Raw genomic sequence first — 19,868 nt, 5'->3', positions numbered from 1 at the left:
CTGGAGTGTAAGCATGCAGAAGGGTACTAGAAAAAGGCTGAGGTGGGATAGATCCAGGATCGGTCTCCATGGGTCATCTTTTCTTGCGACCTGTTAAAAGTCTGGATTAAAATCCCCTTTCTGATGGGGGACTGGTTGAATAGTCTCTTGGGAGAGGAGGCTGTCCAAGACTGTTTGGAATGGGGCAGCTGGTCCTTTGGCAGCTAAGTGATGCTTCTTAAGGAATAGGGATGATCCAAGCCATGAAATAACCCCTTTCTATGATGGATAAGATCTAGTTGTCTGAGGTAATACTTTTATAGACAGGAAGACAGTGAGAGAGCCTCTGGAAAAGGGGCATGGAGTCTGGAGGAGGTGGATGAGAAGGCAGGTAGTCACAAACTACCTGCCTTGTCCTGAAAGGAAGTTTTCTGGCTCAAAGTCTGAGCAGGCCTGGAAGGCATCAGCAGTTTTCTGGAGCTCTTCTTGCCCCTAGTATGAGGAGTAGGAACAGAATGTTTCCTTATGAATCGTGCATTACTGGGGTAATTCCTGTGGAATTTGGGGATTGGTGACACAAACAGAAGCTTCAAATCTTGTAATTATTTCCCCTTTTGTTGAAGGGCTTTGAAAAGCTCTGCCACTTTGGCCCCAAATACAGCAGTATTTTCCAAGGTGGCATCAAGGACTTTAGCCCAGATATTGTCAGGTAAGGTTTGAAGCCTGAGCCAAGAGGCAGAAGCTGCACATCTGGCAGAGGCCTCTGCAGCATCATAACTACATCTGATGGAGTGTCTTGTTACTTGAGAGGACAAGGAGATCAGACTTCGTGGGCAAATCTGGGAGATCAACCAAAAGTTTTGAAACCTGAGCCAAAAGGGCCAAGGAATACTTGGACATGTGAGTTTGGTAGTGGACGGCTCTAAAGGCAAAGGTAACAGATGCTGAAGGAGTATCCATTTGTAAAATCTCATAATGCCTCTTTTGAACTTCTGTCATCTCAGTAGAAACCCTCAAGGTTGGTGGCAACGCACGATGCATCGGAGACCATCCAGGTGCAATTAACCATAGGCAAGACTGCTCTGCAATTTGTAGCATGTTACAGGCCACCCTCTCAAACTCAGGAACCTCACATGGCCTTCCTGAAAACATTGGAGGGGATAAATGTATCTCCAAACACCATCATACTAGGTGACTTCAACTACCCTAATATAGACTGGGAACACTACTCAAGCCCGAACACTCTAACCCAAAGATTCCTGGAGTTCATAAACTCAAATGCCATGGAACAACTAGTCACCATCCCCACAAGAGGTGAAAACATACTTGATCTCATCATCACGAACATGGGATCAAAATGTTCAACACCGAAGTATACCCTCACTGGTGAGATCAGATCATAAACTAATCTCGCTGGAGGTCCTCATCCCCCCACCTGAAACAAAAAGACCACAGTGAAAAACTTCTCAAAAGCCGATTTCACACTTCTAAAAACTAGTGTGGTCTCCTTTAAGGCCCCTGAGCCAGTGGTAAACATTACTCAAACCGCTGAATCACTTACAAATGCCTTCTACCAGCACCTACAGGACTGCATGGATCAGGCAATCCCAAACAAAACTAAGACTCTCTGTACCAAAGGCAAGCGTCCAGTCTGGTGGACCCCAGCCATAAACAAGCTCTACAACAAAAGGAGGAAGCTACTACAAGATAGAGCAAAATCCTTGAAAGGTAAGACACCTTTGATCATTATAAGTAAAATCTAAGAGCTCTCATAAAATCATCCAAGGCAAATTTTGAGAGAAAAATCGCCAAGGACTCTAAAGACAATCATAAGGCCTTCTTTAGCTATGTTAGAAACCTAGGAGGAAACTCCCAGATATGCTCAGAATTAGTTCAAAATGATGTGAAAATTACTGAACCTACACACATTGCTAACATACTGGCTGACAGGTTCAGTGCAAACTTCTCTCCTCCCCCAAAAGGAGAGATATCTATTCCTGACGATTGTAGCCCCCAAACATCTCCAACGCCCAGGTGAGAACTGCCCTCACTAAGGCAAAAACACAGCATCCATGGGACCGGATGGTGTCCCCGGCTGTGTGCTTCATGAACTCAACGAGGAATTAAACCCACAGTTAGGACAGCTGTTTAATCTTAGCCTCACCTCAGGATACGCACCCAAGGAGTGGCGACGCACTGTGGTCCCACTTCATAAGGGCGGTGCCTCCACAGACCCTGGAAATTACCGCCCATTAGCTTGACAAGCCTTATCTGCAAAGCCATGGAGAGGATCATAATGGAACTCATAAATAAAGACATAGGGAACTTGCAGACTTTAGATCCAACCCAGTTTGGCTTTGTCAAAGGCAGATCCTGCCTCTTAAACTTGGTTGACTTTTTCGAGACAGTCACCAAGGCCATTGATGAGGGAAAGGCAGTCCATACAGCCTACCTCGACCTGGCAAAGGCCTTGACACAATACCCCACTCAGGTATCATCGAAAAACTCATCAGCTTGAATGTAAACCCATACATCACAAGATGGGTTGCAAACTGGCTAAGCGACAGAACCCACAGGATCAGAGTTGCTGGAGCCATGTCAGACTCAAAGCCTGTCACAAGTGGTGTCCCACAGGGCTCAGTCCTGGGTCCACTCTTGTTCGGCATCTACTTTTCTGAAGTACAAGCAAACACAGGAGGGTTATGGCTGACAAAGTTTGCAGATGACTGCAAACTGGGCGCCATAGTCGAAAACACATCTGACACAGATATCCTCCAGAAGGGCCTCACAGAAACGGATAACTGGTGCCAGAGCCATGGCCTGAAGTTAAACGCCAAAAATGCATAGTCATACCCTTCGAAAAACAAGGTTACCCCTAGCTACCATATAGGTGACAATCCACTGAGCACAGAAAAGTCATCAGGGATCTGGGGACCCAAGTTGACAGTAGTCTTCGTTTGACACTCATGTTGCTAAAGTAGTTAGGAAAACCTTCTATATCGCCCACCTGATCATGAAGGGATTCACATCTAGATCAAGGGAGGTCATCGTCCCCTGTACTCATCACTCATTAGACCTATGATTGAGTACAATGCCCGTTCAGAATGTATCTGACCAGACACCTGATGCAGCTTGAAAGGCCCCAAAAGTTCCTCACCAAAAGGATAAAGGGTCTCAAAAATATGTCTTATGCTGCCCGACTGAAAGAACTCCAGCTTTATTCAGTCTCATACCGCTTGCTCAGAGGTGACCTGTGCCTGACATATAAGGCCATGTCAAACCCAGATTTGATGAATATGCTTCACCTCAAAAATCTAGATCCCTCAGAACCACAAGGGCGGAGACTTAAACCTTGACACGGTTATAAATAGAACGTGCTGGAGGGACAGATTCATCACCCAGAGACTCCCTATGCTGTGGAACAAAATCCCGGTACATGTGAGGCAGAGCACCTCGCTGGCCTTGTTCAAGAGGAATCTTGACCAATGGATGGGAGATCGCAGATATACCCCAGGGATTACTTCAGTGTCACTGCTTGACAGAGGCACAGAAAAATGATAGGCATAGTTTTTATTCAAACTAAAGGGGTGGCGAAAGCCACATAACTATGGGCTAGGCTTATAAATGCCCTTGGGCAGATAGCCTAGTATGAACCTATGAACCTATGACCTATGAAACTCTAGCATCCGATATATGGTTTCTCCAAATGTAAGGTTCTCTGCAGGGGAATCTGTTTCAGTAGTCTCCTCCTCTGGGGAAGCATAACCTAGAGGGAATGGCATTTGGGAAATATAAGAAATGGGATCCTCAGATTCCTGTTCAGCTTCAATTGGGAGAGGATCTGAAGTCTGATGTCTACAGCTGATGACAGAAGGAACAGCCACAGGGGAAGCAGTCATGGAAGGCCTGAGGGCAATGAAAGGATTGAATAAACTCTGAGAGAAAGCTTACCAGTTAGGCAAGATTTCAGAAAGTGGAGATGCATGTTTAGTTTCTTGCTTCCTTTTTAAGGAAGGAACAGGCCTAGAGGGCGTAGGGCCTAGTTTCATGCAGTTCCCAAACAGTGGAAGGGCCAGCCTGGACGTCTGTAATGAGCCAATGTTCTCCCTCCTCGTTGGTACCAGACATCTGCATATCCTCCATGGATATGCTTACAGCCCTTGGTTCTGCAGCCTCCGAAACTGTACCAACTATACCAGCGTCAGCTGATTCCATATGTTCCTCCAGACGTACGTTGGCCACAGGGGGAACGCTGGGTGGAGGAGGTGCAACAACAGACTCAAGCTTGGCAATTTTGGCCACCTTTTTCGGAGGCTTGACGGTCTGACTGGACGGGCCTTTTATAGTGAGAGCTAAATGCTTAACACTTTGGTTTTCTAAATAGATATTAAGTGCATGCAGACAGCTGTGAAGGGTCTTTGGAACAAAATCCTGACAAATCGTGCAGGATTTGTGATAGTAGTTGGGCCCTAGGCAGAACAAGCACAGTTCATGGGCATTCTTATGGGGGATCTGACGTCCGCACCTACACTTTTCCTTTCCTGGATGACATGAACTTGGGCAGGCATGCAATGACCAAATAAAGAACAAGAAACAAGGCCTCAACAGGGTACCACACCATTCAGACAAATCTTCCTTTGGCACTACTCAAAGGTCAAACACATAGGAAAAAAAAACTACCATAACAAATTATATTTTTAAATGTATGTATATAACTGTATATATTACTGCACTTTCTTACTCAAATACATTATATTTTCTGTTTTACTACTATACACTCTATATATATTCTACACTTCTGTAACTTCTCTTACTATGCTACAATATACTACTGTTTGCTTTATTAATTTGTACCCATCTCTGACTTTTGTATTTTTATTTGCATTATCATATATGTGGAGCTTTTGTATTTTTTATGATTGTCATGTATGTGGAGCTTTTCTCCCCGGGTCTCTGCTAAAAATGGGCACCTGATTGCCCAGTCAGACCAACCCGGTAAACAAATATAAAATACATAAATAAATACTTAACTCACAGAATCCGATGGCAGAAATGGCAGGATGAGCTGACATTCGACTGGCGGCAGAGAAGTTCTGAGGACGGTATGTGCAGACATCACTTTTATGGTCCGCGCTCCCTATGGCCAAGGTCAGATGACCTACATACCTTGCAGTGCCTAAAGCTTTTGTATACTGGCCAATGTTCAGGTTGCAAGGCAGAGGCTAAACCAAAAGTGATAAACACTGCAACATGAGAATAGGGCATCTACATTGAATGCTGGTTCCTGTGCATCTTTGTAAAGACTAAATGTGATGGCTGAAACTCAATACCCAGAGCTGTTAGGGTTTTGCCTTACTCTTTCATACTTATGATGCCTGCTGAGCTCACTACCAAACTACAGAGATCCTACAAAGTGGGAATATAAAATGCTACTTCATATCTTCTGAGAAATGAATAAGCCAGAAACATGCATATCAACACACTGCACAGAATGCAGCCACAACTCTGGTCAAACTCTCAACTAAACACTAACCACGCATTTCATTAAAGTGAAAAAGTAGCTGCCAAGATCTTGACATTTCCCTTCCATGGAACAATCTGACAACTCCTCCACCACCTGCATGTAAATAAGTCATATGAATTCAGTGGTTCAAAATCCTCAAGGTTAAGTTGAAGGACATGAACATACACTCCCCAAAATGGAACATTATCCTGGAATCATTATCTGGTGGACTGATGGTGGGGTTTCAGAGTTGGTAGTGACAAATTGGACTCTGGCTTAGGGTCACCTACCAGAATGACCAATTCCTGAGTAGGTGAAATACCTTCCTTGTAACCTCAGTGGCATATTTTGGAATATCCATCAAGGCTGGGAACACATGTGAGAGTTGAAGTGAAACCATACATGCTTCCTACAGCATTCTCTGTGGTAAGACGTCTGGGTCTGTGGACCAGACCAATTTTCCTGCATTAGATAAATAAATTCTCAAAATTCTGGATAAGGGGATATCTGAGGGGAATCAAGCTCTCTTCCTTGTCCATGTTGGTGATGGGGGACTTAAGTGTTTTACCTTATTCAAGATCATGCATGGAAATTTTAGGGAAGGTCTCTCCAACAAGCAGGGTTTTCTAGAGTCTTGTTTGCCCAGAAAGGCTGAAGTCGTCCTTTTATTGATGCCCACAGAATGGCTTTGCTCACTTTTGAGGGAAGAGCCTGCATCAGCATCTGAGCTAGCAAGGTTTAATAGACTGGCATCAGATAGGGATGCACTGACATTTGGTGTCAACCTGCCAGAGTGGCATCTAACGTAACATGTGTAACACTCAGAGTTGGTGGTGATGAAAGTAACAACTGATGCCAGGGGGAAAAGGTGCTGACATCCAATGATGGAAAGATGGGAAAGGCTAATACCAGGAACAGGTCCTGAAAAAAAGAGTAATGAATAGTTCACACGTATCAACATCAACAGGTGACAAATTCCTAATACCCAAGACTGCACCAGTTTTGGTACTGGGATAATTTGTTTCAAGATAAAGGGTGATGTCAGCTACTGAATGGCTTCCAGTGCAGGGTCCACAGGTCAGGCAACCTGATAGCTACTGGTGACAAGACACTCACAAGTATGTACTCAGCTCACTGGGCTGGAGAAAGGAACAGCTCTGGTGGCACAGCAAGGCTGCTCCAGTGCCTTTTTGATGTAGGACTGGGAAAACAAGTCACCAGTATCTCTATCATCTCTCAAACAGTTCCAGATAATATTTGTAATCAGCCTTTGACTGGACCAGAGCCCAGGGTGATGCTTCCTAAAGCAAAAGCTCTTGATCTACATATTAAGGAGGAGGGTCTCTCAAAGTAAACGTCTCCTGCTAATCCACTGATGCAGAGACTTGCACCTCTGTCAACATGCATCAGCACTGAAGACCGATGCCTGGACTTACTTCAACTTGAACTGCAGGACAGCTTTAGCCACTTTAGACATCTCAGAAAGACAGAGATCCAAGGAGGGCTGGGAAGGTCCAGGGTCATTACACAAGTTGTGATCAGACTGCTGTGACCTAGACAACAGTGCTTTGTGCATGAGGTAAGCATGTAACTTCTCACCAGTGTTTCCATGTCATTCTATTAAAAGTATGTAAAACAGGGCAAAGCGACATGCAGAGTTCCTCTAAAACAGCATGTAAATACCGGTCTCTGTAAAAATGCACATCAAAGGGGCACAAAAAAAAAAAAAAAAAAAGGAGTGTAGCTTTGACAGGCTGTGAAGTCTGCACACTTGAGGGTACTGGAGAGAAGAAAAAACTAACAGAAAATAGCATCAAAGAACAGAAAAAATAAGTTATGTGCTTAACTCAGATGGAAAGCTCTGGTGCTTTTCATTTGTCTTCAACCTGAGGGATTCAGATCCAGCATGGATCTGACTCGGCCATGTACTCCAGCATCTGGTCCAATGCTGGATCTGACTCGGCCATGTACTCCAGCATCTGGTCCAAAGTCAGAGCTCCTTCCCTGCCCATAATGCCCCACTCTCCCTACTCCCCTCAGATAGAGTTTGTTGCATAACAGCACAAACCCTATATAGTCTACATGCTTATAAAACCTGGCACAACCCTCTAAAGGGCCACATACTCAAGAGACAGCCAGGACAAAAGGGCCTATATCTCTTCAGTCTAGTCCACTACACAACCCAAAAACAGCAGGAGGATGGAGGGAGGGACGGTTGAAGATGAATGAAAAGCAACAACTCAGATGGAACGTTATGGTAAGTACATAACTTATTTATCTGAAGTTGTTTTCATCTGATCTTCAACCTGAGAGACAGAGTGCCTAGCTATCAAAAAAAAAACCTGGGAGGTTCTCATGGAAGGATATTCCACAGCAAGGCCGAGTTGCTCCTGGAGAGAAGATCCAATTTATAATGAGAAATAAAGGCATGCGACGAGGACCAAGTAGCAGCAGAAAAGCTATCAAGAGGAACCCTTGACCAAAGAGCCGCAGAAGTAGACACAGATCTAGTGGAATGTGGCTGGATGTGTCCCGGTGGAGACAAACTTTTAGCTTGATAAGCCAAAGAAATACACGCTGAAATCCAGTGAGCAATCGTAACCTTAGAAACAGGCTTTCCCAAATGAGGTTTAGAAAATGAGACAAAAAGCCAATCCGATTTGCGCAAGCTTTTTGTTCTGTGGAGACAGAAATGCAACTGCCTGTGCACATCTAGTATGTGCAATTTGTACTCCCCTCTATTTTGGAAATTTGGGAAGAAAACTGGCAAATGAATGACCTGGTTAATATTCGATCATACGATGTCTTTATGAACAACTAGATAAGGGTACTTAAAGTTTAAAGCTCAGAAACCCTTTTGGCAGAGGTAATTGCCACCAAAAAAGTAGTCTTCCATGATAAAAACTGCAAATCAACCAAGGCAGTTGGTTCAAACAGGAGAGGAAACCAAAGCCTGCAAAACAAAGGTTAGGTCCCAAGGAGGCATGGGGTCATTAACTGGAGGCTTAAGAAGAAAGGTACCTTTCAGAAAGGCCTTACAGAATTTAGATGAAGCTATGGATGCTGAATTTTCACCCACATGGAAAGTGAAAATCGCTGCCAGCTGGACCTTAACAGTAGAGAAGCTAGCACCATTATTAAAAATGTAAGCTAAAAATTTCAAAATGGCAGAGACTGACGCTGTGAAGGGATCCAGGTCATGCTGAGAAGCCCACATCGAAAAACGCTTCCATATGCTACAGTAGATCTTCCTGGTAGAAGTTTGGTGAGCTGCAATCAGGATCTTTTTGACAGGAGAAGAAAGCCCAGGAGTCCTGGCTATCATGGAAATTGGAGCAGCCAAGCAGTGAGCTTCAGGCTGACAAAATCCAGGTGAGGAACCCCTGATGGGTGTGTGATCAGATCCGGATCTAGAGTCCAGGGAGAACACACTACATGAGACCATAGAGTGGGGAACCAAACTTGACGAAGCCAGAAAGGGGCAATGAGGAGAACAGAGCTCCACAGCCGATGAGCTTTCTGAATAAACTTGGGAATTAGAGGAAGTGGAGGACACACATAGTAGACTAGAGGAACAAGCATGGACAAGAGCATCTCTGGGAGACTATCCCAGAGGGGGAATCAGAGCAAAATACTCACTGTACTTCAAGTTGGAAGGAGAGGTGAAGAGATTGCAGCAAGGCCAACCACACTTTAGAAAGATCTTGGCTGCTACTGACCGATTCAAAGACCACTCATAGGGCATCAGAATAGATCGGCTGAGCCTGTCTGCTAGGATGTTGGACTTCCCCGGAATGTGCATTGCCACCAGAAAATAGCCAGTGCAGATCACCCACTCCCACAATCTCATTGCCTTGTGGCAAAGGGGATAACATCTAGTTTCCCCCGTTTGTTGATGTACCAGACTACAGACATATTGTCAGTCTCTATGGTAACAGTCCCAGGAGGAAAAAAGGCATGGAGAGCTTGCAACGCCAAAAGCACTGCCTTCATCTCCAGGACACTGATATGCAGACTGGACTCCAGAGCAGACCACATGCCTTGGACAGTCCTTCCCATGCAGTGCCCCCCCACCTGAGCATGGAGACGTCCGTGGTCACAGTGATCACGGGGGAGGGAAGAACAAATGGGCAACCCACAAAAAGGTCTGGGGACTGGAGCCACCAAAGAAGGAACACGAGACAGTTGAACAAGATAGGACAAGGGAAGGGCTTGCAAGGATCATTGAACTGCTACAGTCCATTGCAGGACCTTTATATGGAGGCACGCTGTAGGAATAAGGGTGATCGTGGACATCATGGACCCCAACACCAGAAGAACGAAGCCTGCTGGGGGAACTGGGCTTGAAGAATGTACTGTACATGATGACAAAGTGATAACAGTCCATTTGGAGGCAGGAACACCTTTGCCCTGTGTAGTGCCTAGCTGAGCACCTATGAGATCCAACACCTGAACTGGTGCTAGTTGAGACTTTTTATTGCAACCCCTGGGGTCAGGGCTATATGGAGAAGATAATCCCTGGACTGAATCCATCGATTCCTGGAGGGAGCAGAGAGGAGCAAATTGCCCAGGTAGCGAAAGAGCTGAAAACCCTGCAGCCACAGGTGAGCCGCCACTACTATCATCACTTTGATAAAAACCCGAGGGCAATGTTGAGTCCAAAGGTAAGCACTCCGACCTGAAAATGATTGGCTCCCAGCCAAAGTGGAGGAACCTCTGGGACCATCTCTCCCTCTTGATATGGTAGTAGGCATCCTGGAGGTCCACGGTGCACATCGTTGTTCATCTCCAGGAAGGGCAGAATGAACTGAAGGGTGAGCATCCAAAACTTTGTCTTGGCATCTGACAGGTTCAAGGTCAAAACAGCCAGAATGGGTCTTAAATCCCCAGTTTACTTTGGCACCAAAGAGAGCCTGGAATAAATACCTGATCCAGACTGGGCTTGGGGGACGGGCTAGACGACTCATTTTGCGAGCAGCTTGGCGATTTCTATGGCTGCCTCCTTCTGTTTTCCAGGTGGCATCCGGGAGGTGTTTCGGTAGAGGAGGATGATAAAGAAAGGGGACAGAGTAACCTCTGGATATGATCTGCAGCACGCAATGATCATTCATAATGGGCTCCCAAGCCTGCTGGGTGCAGCAACAGATGCCCCAAGACTGCCTCCAGGGACAAGCAGTTGGGCAATCCCTCAGGATTGCTGGAAGGGTCTCCTCTTCGGACCCCCTCTGCTGCAAGAATGGCATCTGTCATAGCCCCCTCTGCCCCTGGGGGAAGACTAATCCTCAGCGTCCTGGGGAGAACCCAGAGACTTCCAAAACAGCTTCCTGACCTCATGCTGATTCCTTGAAAAGGATCTTTGTGGAGTGGAGAAACAGATCCAGACAGCAGACAAGGTTTTCCCTTCCTCCTTGCTCTGGGTTAATGTTTCACAAACCATTTTTCCAAACAAGGTGGAACCGCTGCAGGGAGCATTTGTGAAAGCTGCCTTGAAGGGGTCCAAAAAAGCGCAAAGCCAGAGAGAGGTGTGCCACTGAATGGCCACACGTGTCCCACAGCGCTAGAAGCACCCTCAATATCATGGGAGTGAAGACTCATGGAAGTGTTCAAAATAGCAGTGAGGGTGGCCATGAGAGAGGAAAAGATATTCTCTTCCTTTGACATGGACCCTGGGGCAGACTCAGCGACCTCCTTGACCAGGTCCCTCTGCAGTCTGATTACATGTGCCAAATTAATTCACAGCACACAAGGCAAAAGTGGCTGAAGTGTAGGTCCACTTCCCAAAACAATCCATTGCTCTAGACTCTCTGTCTGGAGGGTGGACCGAGGAGCTCTCCAGACCCAGCAACTTCTTAGCGGCTGCTGCAACCATGGCATCAACTGGGGACCCCTTGGACCAATTTGCACTGAGCACCTTGTCCTGGCACCTGGGGATGGGCTACACCATGTCCGGTTCCTTCCATGCCCTACTGGAGATGAGATCCATTAAGAGATCCATGGGGGGACACCCAGGAGATAGAAGGTCCTGTGCCAAATGCCTCCAGAAATACCGACTCGTCAGGATTGGGCTTGAGGGTAGACCACCTACCACGTTGGTGAAGGATCTTCATTATGTTCCTAAAGGAGACATTCTTCAGCGGTGATCAAGGGAGCCTTCCCCTTCCTACAAGTCTGTATGGTCATTGAGGGACTCTGGAGGTGAGTTTAAGTGCCTTCTCTTGCACATATGCTACTGAGGGGGCTCCTTGGGGGAAATTTTGGGGAGGATCTGGAAGCTTCTGGGAGTTTCTGTATCGGAACCTCCTAGGGAAAACTGGCAAAAGCCTGTGCCTAATGGGGCAGGATGGAAGACTCCTGCCCAGAAAGAGAGTGAGCCAGGGCAGAATCCAATGAAGAGTGTGTCAAGGCTCTTAAAGGAGCTGAGAGGAAACTCTCCACCACTTTGAAAGCCAAAGGTGAGTGGACCCCCAAAGGCAAAACAGCCAGGGCTGCCTGTCCACCGCTCTCGGCGTTGAAGGGGGAGCCAGAACCAAGCCTCCCAGCACCAAAGCCCCGAGGGGAAGGGATGACTCCAAAAACCTCAAAGCCATCCCCTCGGATCAGACACCGAAGTTATGGCTCAGAGTCAGTCTCCTCTGAAAACATAGGAGCCAAACTGCTTAAGCAACGGTTGGGTTCAAGGTACCAGGGACTATCAGTGCCGACCCCTCAACACCTGAGAACCTAAGGCCCAGGGGCTCCAAAACCGAAGGTCAGATCAGAGAAGGACAGATAGGGAGGAAAGGGGACTGGGTGCTCCCAGCCCCAGAGAGGATTGGAGCAGGCAAGATTCCCAGCTGAATCTGGGCCCGAAGAAACTTCATCATCCTGTCCATCTAGGCTTCGGACAGACTACGAGTGGACTGGACTGAAGAAACCACCAACCTCGACAGAGAATGACGCTAAAGAAAGATGGTGGCTGGAGACCAAGCCTGACAGGACTCGAGCTCTGGGGAGCAGAGAGGAGACCGGAGCAGAGGAGAACTCTGGCTTGGAGCCAGCCAGGACTTGGGAGGTTCAGCTGAGGAAGAGCACTCTGGAGATCTCTTTCTAGGCAGATCCCACTATTTTAAATGGGCCTGCTCTCCGTCCCTGGACTTATTAGCGGGAATTTGAGTCTTAGAAGCCAGGGCAGAAGAAAAGGCCTCTACAGTAGAAGGCCCTTTAAAATAAGTTGTTCCTGCTATCGATCAAAGTGCAGGGGTTGAAGCCTGCGCAGACAGAGGAGGAGGATTCCAAACAGAGAACTCCCAAACAGACTATGCACAGAGTGTGGGCACTGAAAGGTGGTAGCTTATGCCCACACTCAACACACTTCCTAAACCCTGGCTTAGGGGTGTCAGCCATGGGAAGAAAGTCCACACACACACACACACACACACACACACACACACACACACACACACACACACACACACACACACACAAGGAAAGAAAGTTTTTTTTTTTTAACAGACCGATGCTGAGACACGGATAGTAGAAGGTAGAGGAAAGAAGATAGACGATAGGGAAGAAAGAGAAGAGATGAAACCCCAAAAAAGAAAACTTGCATACTAAGGAGCTTGGAGCAGTGAAAAATCCATGCTGTTCAAAGTGAGCGGCAAAAAGATCTGAGGGGAGGAAGGAGAGCAGGGCATTATGGGTAGGGGAGGAGCTTGGACTTTGGATCTGATGCTGGAGTACACAGCAGAGTTGGATCTGTGCCAGATCGGAGTCCCTCAGGTTGAAGATCAAATGAAAACAACTTCAGATCAAAAGATATGTTACTTATAAAGATAGATCCATTTGGTTTTCTTCCATCCATCTCAACCTGTGGGTGTACTGGATACAACTCAGATCAGAAACTGGCACCATCAGAGTTTTCAGCCTCAGAGCTCCATCTCAACTACCAATAATGCCATGCCCCATAATATCTTCTCAGATTAAGATTTGCAATGTCCTAAACCTACACAGATTCCTAGATCCCTCCCACTAAAAGGGAAGGAAAAAAGACAAGGGCATTAAAAGGGTCAACTAAAGAAATGCTTCAGGGTTGATCTGCCAAGCCAGCCAGGAATTGCACAGAACATGTGACTATTTGGAGGCAGGAAGGTTGAGATAAACAGAAGACACACACGGCTCTATTATTGTAAGTACATAACTTTCAACTTTCGTATCAGATGTTTTCAACCCATGTGGTTTCAGAAGAGAACTCTTCAGAGAAAGGTGGAGCCAAAAGCAGATCTGGGCCTGGACTTTAGGTCCAGTTTGTAATGGCTTATAAACATGCAAGTCTTAGCCTAGGTAACTATCTTACAAATGTCATCTACAGAGGCCTGAGCAAAAAAAAAAGGGGCAACAGAAGTGGAGTAGGAAATGCAGCCAGAGAGCTGTCTGGATAGGGTCACTTTTGAGACATTTGCCCTGTCAAGACTTCGAAAAGGATACAAAAAGATGGTCAGACTTCCTGGTATTCTTAGTTCTACTCAAGTAAAATCTCAACTGCCAATGAACATCTAGGCAGTGAAGTATTGTCCCTTGTTACTGTAGTTGGAGAATAAAACTGGTAAATGTATAGCCTAATTTATGTTCATTTCCAAAGCTATCTTAAGAATTATGTGTCAGTGCCATGTGTAACCCTGACCTTGTGGAATACCAAATAAGGGGGAATGGAAGATGAAGCTTGGTGCTCTAAAACCCTTCTTGCTGAAGTAAAGGCCACAAAGAGTGCTTTCCATGAGAAAATATTTAGAGAAATTGTGGCAGTAGGATCACAGGGTGAACTGAGGTGAGCTTGCGATATTAAAATGAGATGCCAAGGGAACTGGATTCTGCACTGGAGGCAGGAACAAAAAGGTACCTTTTAGGAAGACTTTAAAAAGTTTCAAGGTTGCAACTGGTTTATTGTCCATTCCAATGTGAAAATTGGAAATGGAAGCCAACTGAAAATAGTTGAGGAACTTAGACCTCAGTGAAAAAGATTGGCTAGAAAATCCAAAATCACATCCAAGGGAGCAGAAAAGGTGGTCTAGACCCTTGCAGCTTGCCTTAACACAGAATCTTTTCCACTTACAAGTCAATTTGAGTGACTGAAGGTTCAAGGTGAGGTTGACCATATTGGGAAATTAACCCCAGAGTTGTGTCACAAACCCAGGGAGGTTGCCATAGATAGGGCCAAAGAAAGGAAATAAACTTGTTTTGGTCTAAAGGGGGCTATGAGGGGGGCACAGTGGCTCTGATGCAGGCTGTCTTCTGGATATACTTTGTCATCAATGGAGTTGGAGAATAGGCATATAGGAGACCTGGAGCGAAGCATGCAGCAGAGGTCATCTCAGTGGCTGTTGGCTGTCCCAAGGGGGATCAGGGAAAAAATTTTGGTGTTGGATCACTGCATGGGAAGCCTCAGCAGATGAAGATCTGTATGGCAATCACACTCTTGGAAAGAAGGTCCTGAAATGCCTGTAATACTAGGACTGCTTTCATCTCCAAGACATTGATGTGAAGGTTGGCCTCTAAGCCCAGGTACCTTGGACTGTTTTTCCCTCGATATGCCCCCAACCCCACAGGAGGGAAGCATCATGGTAAGTGGTGCTCAAGGATGAGGGAGGATGAAACGTTCTGCAGAGACAACAGACTCCAGCCACCAAATAACATGTTGATGGCAAATGTTGGTTGCATTATTGAAAAACCCATGGGGTGAGAGTTGATCATTGAACAGACAGGGTCCATTGAAGAACTTGCATATGAAACCTGATCAAAGGAATCAAATGGACGCAGCCATCAAGCCAAGTAGATTAAGAATTTGGAGAGAATGAGGATTCCAAAACCTCAGGATCAGACAAGTCTTGTAGTTGAACAGCAGTTAACCCACAAGGAGGAAATTTGCTTGACCATATCTAGATGGCAATCTACGAATGCTGTCATCTGAACTGGATCTAAACCAAACTTGTCATAATTGATAATAATGCCTGATGATAGACACAACTGGAGTAAGAATTATTTGGCTTTGAGGAAGGATGCCTTCCGGGGTGCTGTGAGGAGCCGGTTGTCCAGGTATGGGTAGACCTGGGAACCTTGCTGCCACTACTGCCATGTAATTGATGAACACTTAAGTAGCTGTGGTGAAACCAAAGGGCAGTGCTTGAAACTGTTAATGGCTGCTTCCCAGCCAAATGTGCAAGAACTTCCTTAATTGCTGACTATCTTTATGTGATAGTAGGCATTCTTGATGTCCACCATGGACAGCCAATCATCCTTATTCAACACGGTTTACAAAGTCCATTGAACATGTGGGAGAAACAGACAAACGTAGGTTGTGTAAAACCAAATTGGAAACAGTCATGCACCTTGTTGCTGGTTGCGACACATTAATGACAGAAGGAGTGTATACTGAAAGGCATAATACTGTGGCAAGACTGTTGCACTGGGGACTGTGCAAACATTATTGTATTGAAGTGGCTGAAAAACACTGGAAACATGAGCCACAATGCATTACAGAAAATGATGGAAGTTTATATCACATGGGATCACCCATTACCAACACTTCAAGAGATAGATGCTAGAAAACCGGATACAGTGGTCAAGAAAAGAAGACAAAAGTAGCATTGATCATTGAAATTGCCACACCCAGTGACCATAGTGTCTTGCGTACAGAGACACAAAGTCATAAAATACCAGGATCTGCAGGCAGAAATGAGAGCAATGTGGAAGATGCTCAGACAGTTCCGATAGTAGTAGGAGCAACAGGTCTTATAAAACAGAATTTACAATCATATTTAGATATGTTACCAATCCATGTAACCCCGTACAAATTGCAGGAGTCATTACTGGGCACATTGCGGGTGCTGCGAAGAGCACTTTTGGCTGATATCAAAGACTGAAACAATACTAACTTCATGATCTTTAATCATACTTTGACTTAGGAGTGGGGTCCATTCCCATCATGGTAGTAGAAACCCAAAAGATTTGGAGAAATTAGAAGAAACAGAGGAATGATGGACTGCACTCTGACCAACTGGAACTTGGTCTGCTTGATGCAATGATTTAAACAACTGAGAACCAGAACTGGTCTGAGGTCCTTCTGTACTAAAAAGAATCTTGAGTATACCTTGGATCCTCCTTGGGCTGGTGGAATCTCCTGCTTAACTCAGCTGAGAAGCAGCTTTTTTATTCCTGTTGATGTCTGTCTTCTTTGACAGGGTCAAATGTCAGGAAGGCATCTCTCCCTCCATCTTTAGGGTTAATTAAAAAGTAACTGTATAACCTCTGGATAGGACTCTCAACACCCAGGTGTCTGAAGTGATGGCCTCCCAAGCTTCAGGGTGCAGAGATGCACCCCCACGACTGCTTCCAGACAGGGGCAGTTTGGCAACTCTTCAGGACGGATGAAAGGGCTTAGCAGAAAAGGGTCCATAGAAGCCCTGATTATGCAAACCACCTCTGCTACTTGGGCAACATATATTAAAGTTCCCCCACACCCTGAGGACAGCCACCACAGCAGCAGCATCCTGAAAAGACTGCTGTGATTTTCAAAACAGCCAACCTCCCCACACACACACACATGCGCACACATCTGGTTCCTGGAAAAACCTCTGAGGAGAGGAGAAAAACTCCAGTGACAAAGTACATCTCCATGCTGTTTGCTCCTGATAAGTGCTTCTTTGACCTTTGGACCAAAAAGAGACTATCTGTCATATGGGGAGTTAATGAAGGAGGACTTAAACAGGCTACAAGACCATCCAGGAAAGGTGGAGCATGGTGATGCCAGTGCCTACACCTTAGGCCATGCCATCAGCACCAGTGGATAACAGCCTCATGGACACACTGGTTAAAGACTGCATATTGGACAGATGAGCCTCCAGACGCTTTGCACATCTGGAGGCTACTGTGTCCATACAGACTATCATGTCCCAGATAAAGTCTGGTTGAACTCTCATCAAATGGGCTGGGTAAATTCAGTGCAAGCAAGGCAAAAGTGGCTGAAAAATAGGTCCATCTTCCTAGATGTTCTAACACCTGTGACTCACTATTGGGAGGAAAGAATACAGAGCTCTCCTCGGAGATGTCCTTTGGCTACAACAACCACAACAACATCCACAGCTGGACCCCTACTCCAGAAGTGTCCATCCTTAGGAGAGACAAAGATTTTAGATGGTTTTCTGGAGACTGGCTCCCTCACATCTGGTTCTCTGTATGACCTCCGGGATGGGTGGGGGGCTTCGGTAGCCCCCCAAGCTGTTTCATCAATTTCAATAAATTGCCAAAAGAGGAGCCTTTGTGAGTGGGACATAGGGGACACCTTCCTTTCATCAAGGTTGGTATCCTCTGTAAATGACTCTTCCTTTGAGTTCATATGCTTCCTCGTGCATTTGCTCTTAGTGTGAAACACCTAGGAGGATGAGAGGAAGAACTGGAAATGGACACCAAAGAAAGGAGGGGCCCACAACTAGAAGTCTCTCAAGGCTTCAAGACACAGGCCGTTCATGAGAAAACTGATGAGAATCAGAGGACACAGATGGAGGAAAAGATTGGGATGGAGCCAATCCAGCTACTGGGGCAATAGTCTCTGGGCAAGATCTTCTCCACAACACTGAATGCTGACTGTGACATCCCTCCAGTGGGCCAATAATCAAGGAGGCTCAGTCCTCACCACTAACAATGGCAAGGGAGGTTCATTTGGAACAAAAACAGATACACACAGTATTTCCAGATGCAGCTCTCTGCACCAAGCACAATTTCCCTTAAGAGCACATAGGGAACAGACTCCTGTTCTGGAGCTGGGTTTCCCTCTCTCTCATCAGGCCCCAAAGACCCCACACTGAGCAGAGTTGAATCTTCAGCAGTGTTCCAAGCCAAGTCCTCCACCACCCTCTCTGTGAGCCACTGCTCTGTGCCCCTGCTCCAAGTAGCTGGCACACACAGATTTGATTTTCACATACACACACGCCTGGGAAAAGGCTGGCACAGATTTACTAGCTATGCCCCCTCTACCCAGTCTAGAAGGTAGATACTGCCACCACAACACTCCAAAGCCAGCAACTGTAAGACTCTTACCAGGGTATCCAATTTTATTTAGTAAAATTAACATGTATACAAATGGTAGTATTTTGACCAAACACAAGGCTCTCAAGGAATGACCTCAATATCACCAAATAAATATAAATACTCTCAAATGTTAAAATATTCTCTAAAAGGCCAGCTACAATGAAAAGTTTAAATATATTCAATAAATACTAAAAAAACATAAAAATACTAAATATTTATTTACAATAAACACCAGAGTTTCAATGACCGTAAATATTAAAAATAACAGATGGAAAGGTTCACACAAATACAGAAAAACAATGCTTAACTAATCTTACTATATTTTCTTGAATAATCTAAAGAATTACTGTCCCCTAGTTCACTTACTAGAGCAAGGCAAGATGATGTGGGTGAGTGGTCCTTTGGTCAGGTTTCATAAACAGACTGCTGACAGCCAAGTGACATCTCTCATGGATATCTAAATATTATTTCAGTGCTGGCTATAAAATGATATCACATCTGTTCATTTGACTCTGGTTCCCACACTACCCCCTTTACTAGAAACTGGATTAGAATCTAGCACATACGTGTCATAATACACACACACATTGAGCTTTGCTAATATGTGTTATAGCATCTGGAAGCTATAAAACCATTTCAAAAACTTCTACCCTTCCAGGGTAGCAATTAGTTCACCCCTAAGGACAATACAGTAGGATTCCTAGTCCTGGTTTTCACAGACATTTTGTCTCCGGCTGCAGTCAGAACTCTGAGATACAATCTTTATGGCCTAAACCAGGTAATTTAATTTCAGACTATTTTTCAAAGCTACCTGGATTGGGATTAACCTCTTCTCTTCCAGTATGCTCTGTTACAATATATTCATTTCAACAGTTAGAATACAGTCTGACATGCAGGTGTATTTCTTTTCCATCCAGCAGGACCCACTATTGGTACATTTAACACAAGCAGCTTTCCAAATACATTTTCAATACAAGCACCTGTACAAACCAGTTTAATATTCAAATGACAATTTAGAAAATTCTAGCTAGCTATGCTGGAATATGTTACACATCCACCGCCCTACTTCTCCTGGCATAGCTGGCAATACCTTACATCATTACACTGACAGAGGCCACATGGCTGGACATAGACTCCCCCTTCAGATCCAAAGATCTGAGAGACAGACCAGTGTCCTGTGCCAACTTGGCTGGATCAGATGTTGTGATTGAAGCTGAGCTATCCAAGGCAAGGGCCAGTTCTAAAACCCGGTTATTCAAACCTGATCCAGAGGCTCCAAACCCCAGCACCTCAGCTCCAAGATGTGCTTGGCCTGATGCATCTTAGC

Source organism: Protopterus annectens, chromosome 8.part0 (genome assembly GCF_019279795.1).
Source record: "Protopterus annectens isolate FY-2018-M chromosome 8.part0, PAN1.0, whole genome shotgun sequence".
Taxonomy (NCBI): Eukaryota; Metazoa; Chordata; order Ceratodontiformes; family Protopteridae; genus Protopterus; species Protopterus annectens.
This window is presented reverse-complemented; position numbering follows the sequence as displayed.